This window comes from Lepidochelys kempii, chromosome 1, assembly GCF_965140285.1.
Source record: "Lepidochelys kempii isolate rLepKem1 chromosome 1, rLepKem1.hap1, whole genome shotgun sequence".
NCBI lineage: Eukaryota > Metazoa > Chordata > Testudines > Cheloniidae > Lepidochelys > Lepidochelys kempii.
In genome coordinates, this window is record NC_136380.1 from 63,306,320 (window position 1) to 63,319,825 (window position 13,506).

Genomic DNA, 13,506 nt, shown 5'->3' on the forward strand with positions numbered 1-13,506 from the left:
CAATTTTTTCTCTCTGATAATGCAAGTGAAATGCATACCCTAAAACTATATGATAATGAAAACCTTGAATATCAATGAGTTGTGTTTTTTTTTAAATCACTGTCTTAAAATGGCAAAGTGAACTTTTCTCATTTTAAATGCCCAGGTTTTGTATCAGGCTTTCACATGGGCTTTAAAAAAAATGTATTAATTATGTCTCTTTTTCAGCTCTTTATCCATATTTAAATGTAAAACTCCCTGCAAAGCTCTAAAATTGCTAATAAATCTTTCCATAAATTATTTTAAACAGATGTCAGTTCTGTTTCATAACAACATTATAGCAACTGCAAAGTCTATAATTACTGTAGGCGAAGACAAATCATACTGATACACAAAAGCCGGAGATTCATAAACATTCTGCGCATTTCTCATTTCAACATTGGTGATGACATTGTATTTACATAATTATTGTAATCAAATATAAAAACTTGATTTATGAGTTAATATAGGAATACACCTACACAAGCTGTATAATCAAAAGAGACAGAGCAAAAAACAAACAGTTCAAACCCTATGCAATGGTGCCTATGCAGAGCTTCAGTGCGCTCTTGGAACAGGTTGATGTTGTGCAGGGTTCAGTAGTCTGGATTTAGATCTTAGAGACTGTATTCATCTTGAAATCTGAAGACTGCTGAATCTTGGAGATTCAGAGTAAAGGTGTTTTTTTCTTCCCCCACTAGTAGATAAACAATTAAAAATAACAGTAAGGCACCAAAAACTATCAGCTAACTCCCACAGAAATTATTTTGAGCACCGCACTAAAATAGATATTGTAGTTGCTTTGAGAACAATGAAGGAATTTAAAATAAAAATCTAAGTAGCCAAAGGAAGAGTCATTTGCTTCTTCTGCAAAAATTAAAAAATAAAAATAAAACCTTGTTCAGTCTGAACATGTATTTCATTGTCCATATTGCCTACATTTGGAAATTATCTAAGTAAAGCGAAGGCATAAACCACAGGAAAACTGTTAATTTTCTCTCATGGTGTTATAATGTTCTTGTAACATTTACAATACATACATTATTAGTAAGTAATTATTTACAACTGTTTTTACTCACCCGGTCACCACGAGATAGCCTCTGCTCCTGGTTTGTGCTATGCAGTTCTTCATTAAGCTGAACTGCACTTTAATATATCTGACAAGCAACCTAACTGAAACACAGCAGACTACAAGTCACATGGAAGGGCAGCACAAACCTTTAAGCTTTTTTTTTTTTAAAATATACAAGCTGCACATGAAACTGAAGGACTCCACTCTGTTTTCTATTTCCTTCAGTCTTCCCCACCCTTTTTTTGATAAGACTTATTAACATCTGTCCACTTCTCTTCCTGACTAAGAGTTAATGCAAAGAACACATCTTCTCTCATTAGTTAGGAGCCAAATGGATGCTTTATTACTTCAAAATGTTTTTCTATGACAGCTCATCAAATGAAGCACAAAAAAGCCATTAAACCATAATGTTTCCAATAACAAGCACCGGGCTTCATTGAACTCATAGATATTATTTGTACAAATACTTCCCCCAGTCTTTATTTCCCAATATACTGTACGATATCATAATAAAGATACCCTTTTATAGCTTTAAAGTAAGGACAAGGCTGCCTTGGTCACACAGCTAGGTCAGAGCATTTCATGTTAATTCCTGCCTTCTGACTACCAACAGACAGTGTAGTGAAACACATTTAATCCAAAAATACATTTAACTACCTTTGCTCCTTAAAGTTCCTCTTGAAAAACCCTTGATAATCTTTCCAAAAAAATACAGATAAAATACATATATATCACTGATCTCTTATCTTTAGTAATATCATTCACATAGAATCCCTTAATTGAAAGGGACAAAAAGTCTCTTTGCCAAAATAACTCATGTATAACCATACCAGATATTCCTATAACAATAGATTTTTATTTAGTATTTGTTCATATAAGTTACAGCAGGCTGTAGTAGAGTCATTAAGTTATACAATTGATGGCTACATATGAATGTTAGATAAATTATTATTAGAGCTATTAAAATAAACACACTGGAAAGTTGGAAGAGCCCCACATATTTGTAGATACAGGACGTAAAAGGCTATGAAGACTAATCTACTTATATTCTTTCTGCTTCGCACACTTCCAACAACAAGCTTCAACGAACAGTCAGTCTGGTTATTGTAAGGGAGCCAGACATACAAAACAAAAAGACAACCTGATGTTATATGAAATAAAAATACCTATGCTGGAATAACATTAAGTTTCTGACCTCCAACCAAGAGAAGCAATGAAGCTATGAATTCAGGTTCTCTCTATCCTTAAGGGGTTTCCTGGGATTGAGAATGATCTTAGGTACCATACAATACCCCATCCTTCTCTTCTCCATTTATACTGAAGGCCCCTCTATATGGGAATATTCACAAAAGGTAAGCTGAATCGACTACATTTGACTAAATTTAAAGTGTATTAAACCTCTGTGTGGATGCTTTCATTCAGAAATAAAGTGCTCTCAGTTCACTTTAAAGTATACATACAAATACATTATTTCAACAATGACTCTTTTCCAATGGTATTGCACTGCAACATCATATTTAGTTTCTTTTCTATTATTACTCAATCCTTACTCCACAGATGGGCTCCCCTACTCAATTTGTATTTGTATTTTTTTTCTCTTCTCCCTGGAATTGGAAGAGAAAAAGTACCGAAAACAGCAACAAAAATTATTAAGGACATGGAACAGCCTCCATAGGAGGAGAGAGAGATTCATAGACTAAGGCCGAAAGGAGCCATTATGATCATTTAGTCTGACTTCCATATTGCCGGCCACAGAACCTTGCCCACCCACTCCTGTAACAGACCCATAACCTCTGGCTGAATTACTGAAGTCCTCAAATCATGATTTAAAGACTTTAAGTTAAAGAGTTTCCAACATTTACGCTAATTTAAAACAGCAAGTGACCCGTGACCCATGCTGCAGAGGAAGGCAAAAACCCCCAGGGTCTCTGTCAATCTGAGCTGGGGGAAAATTCCTTCCCAACTCCAAATATGATCAGTTGGACACTGAGCATGTCAGCAAGACCAACCAGTCAGACACCTGGGAAAGAATTCTCTGTAGTCATTCAGAACCCACCCCAGCTCTGTCCTATCTCCAGCCACTGGGGATATTTGCTACTAGCAGTCGCAGGTGGGCCATATACCATTGTAGTCTTATCATACCATCCCCTCCATAAACTTATCAAGCTCAGTCTTAAAGCAAGTTAGGTTTTTTGCCCCCACTGCTTCCCTTAGACAGCTGTTCCAGAACTTCACTCCTCTGATAGTGAGAGCCCTTCATCTAATTTCAAGCCTAAAATTGTTGATGGCCACTTTACATCCATGTGTCAGCATTGGCACTTAGCTTAAATAACTCCTCTTCCTCCCTGGTTTTTATCCCTTTGATGTATTTATAGAGAGTAATCGTATTTCCCCTCAGCCCTCATTTGGTTAGACTAAACAACCCAAGCTCTTTGAGTCTCTTCTCCATTGCTCTGATCATCCTTGTAGCCCTTCTCTGCACCTGTTCCAGTTTGAATTCATCTTTCTTAGACATTAGCCTTTTTCATAGCTGCATAATATTGGCTGCTCCTAGTCGTCGTGCCATCAACCAATACACCCAGGTCTTTCTCCTCCTCCAAAAATTCTTAAGCAAAGTAAGCAGTCATGGGATAAAAGGGAAGGTTCTCTCATGGATTGGTAACTGGTTAAAAGATAGGAAACAAAGAGTAGGAATAAATGCTCGGTTTTCAGATTGGAAAGAGGTAAATAGCAGTGTCCCCAGGCGGTCTGTACTGGGACCAGTCCTATTCAACATATTCAGAAATGATCTGGAAAAAGGGGTAAACAGTGAGGTGGCAAAATTTGCAGATGGTACAAAACTACTCAAGATAGTTAAGTCTCAGGCAGACAACGAAGAGCTACAAAAGGATCTCTCAAAACTGGGTGACTGGGCAACAAAATGGCAGATGAAATTCAATGTTCATAAATACAAAGTAATGCACATTAGAAAACATAATCCCAACTATACATATAAAATGATGGGGTGTAAATTAGCTGTTACCACTCAAGAAAGAGATCTTGGAGTCATTGTGGATAGGTCTCTGAAAACATCCACTCAATGGACAGCGGCAGTCAAAAAAGCAAACAGAATGTTGGGAATCACTGAGAAAGGGATAGGTAATAATCATACTCGTTCTATATAAAACCATGGTACACCCACATTCTGAATACTGCATTCAGATGTGGTCACCCCATTTCAAAAAAGATATATTGGAACTGGAAAAGATTCAGAAAAAGGGCAACAAAAATGATTAGGGGTATGGAACAGCTTCCCTTGAAGGAGCGATTCATAAGACTGGGACTTTTCAGCTTGGAAAAGAGATGATTAAGGGGGGATATGATTGAGGTCTATAAAATCATGACTGGTGTGGAGAAAGTAAATAAGGAAGTGTTATTACTTCTTCTTATAACACAAGAACTAGGGGTCACCAAATTAAATTATTAGGCAGCAGGTTTAAAACAAACAAAAGGAAGTATTTTTTCACACAATGCACAGTCAGTCGTTGGAACTCTTTGCCAGACGATGTTGTGAAGGCCAAGACTATAACAGGGTTCAAAAAATAACAAGATAAGTTCATGGGGGATAGGTCCATCAATGGCTATTAGCCAGGATGGGCAGGGATGGTGTCCCTAGACTCTGTTTGCCAGAAGCTGGGAATGGGCGAGAAGGGATGGATCACTTGATGATTACCTGTTCTGTTCATTCTCTCTGGGGCACCTGGCATCAGCCACTGTTGGAAGACAGGATATTGGGCTAGATGGACCTTTGGTCTGACCCAGTATGGCCATTCTTATGTTCTTGATGTTAGTACCTAAGTGCATGGCCTTCCACTTTGCACTATTAAATTTCATCCCATTCATTACTCCAGTTTTCAAGATTGTCCAGATCTTCCTGAATGATATTCTGTTCCTCCTCCATATTGGCAATACCTCCCAACTTTGTGTCATCCACAAATTTTGTTAGCACACTACCACTTTTTGTGCCCAGGTCAGTAATGAAAATGTTAAATGAGATTGGTCCTAAGACCAATGCTAGAGGAACTCCACTAGTAACCTCCCTCCAGCCTGACAGTTTTACTTTCAATATGACCTGTTGTAGTCTCCCCTTTTACCAGTTCCTTAGCCACCTTTCATATCTCTTATTAATCCCCATCTTCTCCAATTTAACTAATAATTTTCCATGTGGAACTGTATCAAATGCCTTACTGAAATCTACTGAGTTCCCTTTGTCTAAAAAATCAACTATCTTCTCAGAGAAAAAGATCAGGTTTGTCTGGCACGATCCACTTTTATAAAACCATGTTATATTTTATCCCAATTACTCTTTACCTCTATGTCCTTAACTACTTTCTCTTTCAAAATTTCTGTCAAGACCTCAATATGATTGAGGTCAAACAGGCCTGTTGTTTCCTGGACCACTCTTCCCCCTTTCTTAAAAATAGGTACTAAATAGGTACAACCCCTGACTTTTGGATTCATTAAAAATCCTTGCTATTGGACTTGCAATTTCATATGACAGTTCCTTTAGTATTCTTGGATGGAGATTATCTGGGGCCCCCAATTTGGTCCCATGAAGCTGTGTGAGTTTGACTTCCACCTTGGATGTGATAATTTCTACTTGCATATCCTCACTTTCATTCCTGCCACTACCTCTAAACTCCTCATTACCCTTATTAAAAACTGAGGTAAAATATTCATTTAGGTGTTGGGCCATGGCTAGATTATCTTTAATCTTCACCCCATCTTCAGTGTTTAGTGGTCCATCTTCTTCTTTCCTTGTTTTCTTTTTAGTTATATGTTATAGAACCTTTTACCATTGGTTTTAACTTCCTTTGCAAGGTCTAACTCTGCTTGGCTTTTGGCTGTTCTCACTTTTTTTCCTACACTTTCTGTCCTCCAAAAGGTAGCTCTCCTTACTAATCCATCCCATCTTCCATTCCTTATAGGTTTTCTGGGACTGTTCAGTTTGAAAAAGAGATGACTGGGGATATGACATAGATCTATAAAATCATGAATGATACAGAGAAAGCAAATAAGGAAGTGTTATTTACCCCTTCACATAACACATGAACAAGGGGTCACCCAATGAAATTAATAGGCAGCGGGTTTAAAACAAACAAAAGGAAGTACTTCTTCACACAACACACAGTCAACCTGGGTAACTCACTATCGGGTTGTTGTGAAGGCCAAAAGTATAAATGGGTTAAAAAAAATTAGATAAGTTCACAAAGGATAGGTCCAGCAATGGCTATTAGACACAGTGGTCAGGGACACAACCCCATTCTCTGGGTGCTCCTAAACCTCTGACTGCCAGAAGCTGCGACTTGATCAATTTCCCTGAAGCATCTGGCACCGGCCACTGTGGGAAGACAGGATACTGGGCTAGATAGACCATTGGTATGACCCTGTGTGGCCATTCTTACATTGGCAGGGTCTGTCCTCAGATGTTTCTAGTACATCTCAATTTTTGTGTCATCTACATATTTCTTCCTCTTTCTAGATTATTAATGAAAATATTAAACAACATGATCTCCCATAGCAATCAATGTAGTACCTCCACTTACCCTTATCTGTATGGCATACAATATGCTAGGTGCTTTACAGAAAAGTAAAAAAACCTAGGTCCCAAGCTGGAAGAGCTTCAGGTGCAAATATTTCTATGCTTCCCCTATTGTTTCCATCCCTGAGGTTATCGCAAATGAGAAGGCGAAAAAAAAGCTCTTGCGATGACATGTTTTCCAAGCTCATGCAGTCCTCCTGCAATGATAGGGCACAGCTGAATGCATGGAGGCATTCAGTGGCAGAGTCCAGGAAAGAGCAATGAGAAGAGGCAGGATGCAATGAGGCGGCTAATGGGGGAGCAAACGGACATGCTCAGGTGTCTAGTGGAGCTGCAGGAAAGCCAATAAGAGCACAGACCACCGCTGCATCCACTGTACAACCACCTGCCCCTCCTCCCCAAGTTCTATATCCTCCTCACCCAGACACCCAAGAATGCGGGTGGGGGGAGGGGGAGCTCCGGGCACCCAGCCACTGTACTCCAGAGGATGGCCCAAGCAACAGAAGGCTGTCATTCAGACAGTTTTGATTTGTAGTGTAGCTACAATAAGCAATGTGCCATGTGCTTCCCTCCTCCCCTAGCCCACCCAGGCTACCTTATCAGTTATCTCCCCATTTTTTTTAATTAATAAAGAAAGAATGCATGGTTTCAAAAGAATAGTGACTTTTTTTCCTTTGCCAGCTGTGATCGAAGTGGGGAGGGTGGTTGGCTTACAGGGAATTAAAATCAATGAAGGGGGTGGGTTTGCATGCAGCAGGCACACACACAACTGTCACACAGTAGCCTGGGCAGTCGTGAAACTGGTTTTCAAAGCCTCTCTGATGTGCAGAGCGCCTACCTGTGCTCTTCTAATCGCCCTGGTGTCTGACTGTTCAAAATTGGCAGCCAGGCGATTTGCCTAAACCCCCCACCCTGCCATAAACATCTCTCCCTTATTCTCACAGATATGAAGCACACAGCAAGCAGCAATAACAATGAGAATATTGGTTGCGCTGAGGTCTAACCTAGTCAGCAAACAGCGCCAGCAAGCTTTTAAACGTCCAAAGGCACATTCTACCACCATTCTGCACTTGCTCAGCCTACAGTTGAACTGCTTCTTACTGTCCAGGCTGCCTATGTATGGCTTCATGAGCCATGGGAGCAAGGGGTAGGGTCTCCAAGGATAACTATTGGCATTTCAACATCCCCAACAATAATTTTCTGGTCTGGGAAATAAGTCCCTTCTTGCAGCTGCTCAAACAGCCCGGAGTTCCTAAAGATCGGAGTGTCATGCACCTTTCCCAGCCATCCCACGTTGATGTCGGTGAAACGTCCCTTGTGATCCACCAGTGCTTGCAGCACCATTGAGAAGTACCCCTTGCAGTTTATGTACTGGTTGGCAAGGTGTCTGGTGCCAAGATAGGGATATGTGTTCCATCTATCACCCCACCTCAGTTAGGGAAACTCATTGCAGCAAAGCCATCCACTATGACCTGCACATTTCCCAGAGTCACTACCCTTGATAGCAGAACGTCAGTGATTGCATTGGCTACTTGAATCACAGCAGTCCCCACGGTAGATTTGCCCACTCCAAATTGATTCCCAACTGACCAGTAGCAGTCAGGCGTTGCAAGCTTCCACAGGGCTATCGCCACTCACTTCTCAACTGTCAGGGCAGCTCTCATCTTGGTATTCCTGCGCTTCAGGGTGGGGGAAAGCAACTCACAGAGTTCCAGGAAAGTGGCTTTACACATGCAAAAGTTTTGCAACCACTGGGAATCATCCCATACCTGCAAGACTATGAGGTCCCACCAGTCTGTGCTTGTTTGCCGGGCCCAGAATCGGCCTTCCACTATATCAACCAGCCCCACTGCCATCATGATATCCCAATTGCCACATCTCATGCTTTCAGGGACGTCTGTGTCCATGTCCTCCTCACAATCGTCCTTGTGCTGTCGTCTCTTAGCCAGGTTCTGCAAATGATGCAGTATAACGTGCAAGGTGTTTACAATGCTCGCAACAGCAGTGGTGAGCTGAGCAGGCTCCATGCTTGCTGTGCTATGGCGTCCGCATGGGTAACCCAGGAAAAAAGGCGTGGAATAATTGTCTGCAGTTGCTTTCATGGAGGGAGGGTGGGGAGACTGACAACATGTACCCAAAACCACCCACAACAATGTTTTTGCCATCACGCATTGGGAGCTTAAACCAGAATTCCAATGGGCAGCGGAGACTGCGGGAACTGTGGGATAGCTTCCCACAGTGCACCGCTCTCTGAGTCGATGCTAGCCACGGTGGTGAGGACACACTCCGCCAACTTAATGCGCTTAGTGGGGACATACACAATCGACTATATAAAATCAATCTCTAAAAATCGACTTCTATAAAGTAGACCTAATTTTGTAGTGTAGACATACCCTGTAGGGTAAGTAACTGTTCTTTCCTCTGGGTGACTGTCCACCCAGATTCCACTCTGGTGACCAACAAACAGTTATCCTCATAACTCATATCCTCAGGGCCAGTTGGGAATTTTTAGACAAAACTTTTTTCCATCGGAAAACAATGATTTGTCAAAACAAACTATTTGAGGGGAATAGTTGGTTCCAATTAATTTCCCATTTTGAAAAAATATTGAAAAAAAGTTGAGATTGTTAAAATGTCCTGTTTTGAAATTTATGTTTATTAAAGGTTAAAAAAAGGGTTTTTTAGATATAAAAGGTCAAATTGAAAACAAAACATTTTGAAATTATTAAAACAAAGCATTTTGATTGACCCAATCTCTTTGTGGAGGGTGGGGGTATGTGTGTGGGGGGGTCTGAAACAGTTTGAGTTGAATTTTTTTGTCCCAATTTGGGATGAGAAAAATTTTGAAATCTTGAAAAACTCTTGCAGGACAAGAAAGCCATTTCCCACCCAGCTCTAGCAGATGCCCAGTTGAGGAGTGACTGTACAGCAGCTCTATCAAAACTGCCATCGACCCTGGAAATTTCTGCCAGCAATCAGTGGTAAACTGAAGTTGTGAATCAAAGTCCATGTTGCTACTCTACATATCTCCGGTATGGGGATGTTACCTAAGGAGGTTACAGAGGCTGCCTGAGCCCTCGTGGAATGAGCTCTCACCTATTCAAGTGGATCATTCTTAACCGAAATATAACAAGTCCTGACAAAGTCCAAGACCCATTTAACCTCTGGGATGATACAGATTGCTTCTTAACCCTTTCATAAAATGCCACAAAAGAGACTTGGTGTACATGTGAATGGCTTGGTCCTAGCCAAATAAAATGGCAATGTTTTTGGGGCATCCAATGTGTGACGTTTCAATTCACCTGGGATAGAATGAAGTTTAGGGAAGGAAACCAGGAGGTGAACAGACTGATTGAAGTGGAAGTTGGAAACCACCCTAGACAGAAATTTCAGATGAGGTATGAAAGTGACTCTGTCCTCGTGAAAGATAATGTAAAGGGTGGTACCAGGAGGGCCTGGTTGTCTTATGTCCTCCTACCTGATGTAAAGACTCTAAAAAGACTGTCTTCATCAACAGGTGGTAAACAGAACAGATAACTAGTGGCTCAATGGGGAGCTCATCAGTCCAGTTCACATTAAGTTAAAGTCCCAGAATGCAAGGGGTTCCTAGACCCGTGAGAAAACATGTGAGCCCTCTGAGGAATCTCGCCACTATGGGGTGTGAAAAGATAGTGTAGCCTTGTATAAGAAGATGGTTCACAGAAATTGCTGTCAAGTGTACCTGTATTAAGCTAAGGGACAGACCTGATTGTTTCAGATAAAGTAAATAGTCCAGTATAACTGGAATCAAGGCTACCACCAGCAAACGCTGACACTGCGCTGGCTAGACAGAAAACCTTTAACATTTGGCACTGTATGTCAGTTTGGTTGAGGGTTTCCTGCTTTGAAGCAAGATGCAGCATAGCAACTCTATCTATAGACATCAGCAAGCCAGCATCCAGGCTCTGTCAGGTGCAGGGATGATGAATCCAGGTGCAGGATCTGGCCATAATTCTGCAAGATGGGTTGCCATGTTGATATGTTCATGAGGTCTGAGTATCAAAACTGCCTGGCTGATAGTGGGGATATCATGACCTGCGTCCTGCTTCAGTTTCCTCAAAACCCTGTATACCTGTGGAAAGGCGTACTTCAGACCAGGAGCCCAAGTGATAAGAAAGGCATCCAAGAGGGATCCCAGACTCACATCTCCTCTGGAGCAGAACCTCTCGCCCTGGTTAATGTGACAGGTCACAAAAGGGTTTACCTACGGGAAACCCAATCTGCAAAAGATGCACAGGAGGACTGATTTCTTGAGGGACCACTTGTGTTATTAAACAGGACAATGATCAACTGTTCTCCATTCTCACTTAAGGTAGGACAAGAAGTAAGAGGCTTAATATACATCAAGGGAGATTTAGGTTTGATATTAGAAAAAACTTTCTGACTATAAGGGTAGTTAAGCTCTGGGACATGCTTCCAAGGGAGGTTGTGGGATCCCCGTCATTGGAGGTTTTTAAGAACAGGCTGAACAAACACCTGTCAGGGATGGTCTAGGTTTAGTTGGTCCTGTCTCAGTGCAGGGGGCTGGACCTGATGAATTCTTGAGGTCCCTTCCAGCCCTTATCCAGCTATTTATCCAAAAATTCTTTTTGTCTGCCTGGAGAACCCAGTTTGAACTATTAAAAGTGAATCTCTCCATAGGGTGGCTTCAAAGGAGCTAATAACCAAAAAAATTATATTAGCATCCCTCTCCTCCTAGAGGAGTTACATATAATTCCACAATATCACATACACAACTGTATTTTAATATAATGGACACCAAAGGTATTAAACTAATTCAATAAGGTTTAACTTAATTCCATAAGGTTTGCCTAGGATATTGCAGGATTTTGTCAGTCTATCATACTGTGCATTTTTACAGAGGCACAATGTTGCCCTGACCTCAGTTGGGTCCTGCAATGAAAGCCCCAAATTGCATTATTCACTATAAATTTGTGAGTGATGGTAACATTATAATTTTAACACATATTGGAAAGGGATGAGGGCAGATGAGGGAGGGGGAGTTAAGAAAATCTAAAGAAACCATAAAATATGGTTTCATTTTTTAAAAACATCTCATGATTTTTTGGGGTCTGACTTGTATTTCTTGTATTTTTGGAGTAGGCAATACTGCATTTGACTTGGGACTTGGGTGCAACCTGAACTGTGGGACCGCTGAGCCCTCTGTTCCACCAACCTGGGCTCCCTCTCACACTGTGATGCTGTTGCTAAGCCACAAACCTTTGTCAGGAACTGTACTTACACAGACATCCACAGGCAGGGACACACCTAACTGTGTTGCATGCTTCTCCCAGCCACTCATGAACAAACTAAATAGAGAGGCTCCAGCCAATTCCCCCCAGCTTCCCAGCCTTGCACTCCAAAACTGTACCATCTTGCACTAGTCAGAAGCCTGACCAGTGTAAGTTCATTACATTCGCCACTTCTACAAAGAAAAGTGGACATACACCAGCCTTTGTAACCTGAGCAGTTTTCCCAAGCACTGTTTTAGGTAAAACAGATATCTTAACTACAGAAAGATAAGTGATTATAAGTAATAAGCATAGAAATGAAAGTTGGTTACCTAAAAAATAAAATAAATTTGCAGTCTAAGTTCTATAAACTAAACTAAACAGCATTTGAATCAAGCAGTGTCTCAGCCTGATAGATAGTACAAGCAAGTTATAGATCTTGAATACACAGGCTGGAACTCTCCTTCAGCCCAGGACCACCTTCCCAGTTCAAAATCTTTGTCCTCCAGACATGTTTCTAGGTTTTGAGTTGTGGGGGGAGTGAGGTTAAGTGTGATGTCACTTCCCCTCTTTTATAGTTTCTTCCAGCTTGCTGGAAAGATCTATGCTTGTGACCCCATGGGTCAAGCATTCTCCATTGTCTCCGTGCCCTTTCTGAGAAGTCTCAGTTGTATACAGATCCTGGCATAGTCGTTGGGAGTGTGGGCCATCAGCACATCTGGCTACTCCACTGTTGTACCTGAAAGGCTGGTTGTGGATGTTCCCAACCTCACAACATATTTCAGTAACACATATATAGTAAAACTTTGTATCTTCACATACAATGATAGCATATACAATCCAACAGGATATTAATGTTCAACAGATCAAGACTGTCACGGTTGCTTCCCCACCCTGAACTCTAGGGTACAGATGTGGGGACCTGCATGAAAGACCCCCTAAGCTTATTCTTACCAGCTTAGGTTAAAAACTTCCCCAAGGTACAAACTTTGCCTTGCCCTTGAACAGTATGCCGCTACCACCAAGCGTTTTAAACAAAGAATAGGAAAAGAGACCACTTGGAGACATCTTCCCCCAAAATATCCACCCCCCAGCCCTACACCCCCTTTCCTGGGGAAGGCTTGACAATAATCCTCACCAATTGGTAAAGGTGAACAGAGACGCAAACCCTTGGATCTTAAGAACAATGAAAAATCAATCAGGTTCTTAAAAGAAGACTTTTAATTAAAGAAAAGGTAAAAGAATCACCTCTGTAAAATCAGGATGGTAAATACTTTACAGGGTAATCAGATTCAAAACATAGAGAATCCCTCTAGGCAAAACCTTAAGTTACAAAAAGACACAAAACCAGGAATATTCATTCCCTCCAGCACAGCTTATTTTACAAACCATTAAACAAAAGAAAATCTAATGCATTTTCTAGCTAGATTACTTACGAACGTAAAAGGAGTTGTAAGGCTTGCACTCCTGATCTGTTCCCGGCAAAAGCATCACACAGACAGACCATAACCTTTTGTCCCACCCGCCACCTCCAGATTTGAAAGTATCTTGTCCCCTCATTGGTC

At 41.1% G+C, this 13,506-nt stretch overlaps 1 protein-coding gene across 1 annotated transcript in view; it reads right to left on the bottom strand.

Annotated features, from left to right (window-relative positions):
- DGKH (diacylglycerol kinase eta) overlaps positions 1 to 13,506 on the bottom strand; it is a 263,268-nt gene that overhangs the window by 82,773 nt on the left and 166,989 nt on the right. The gene's annotated exons all lie outside the window — the stretch shown is intronic.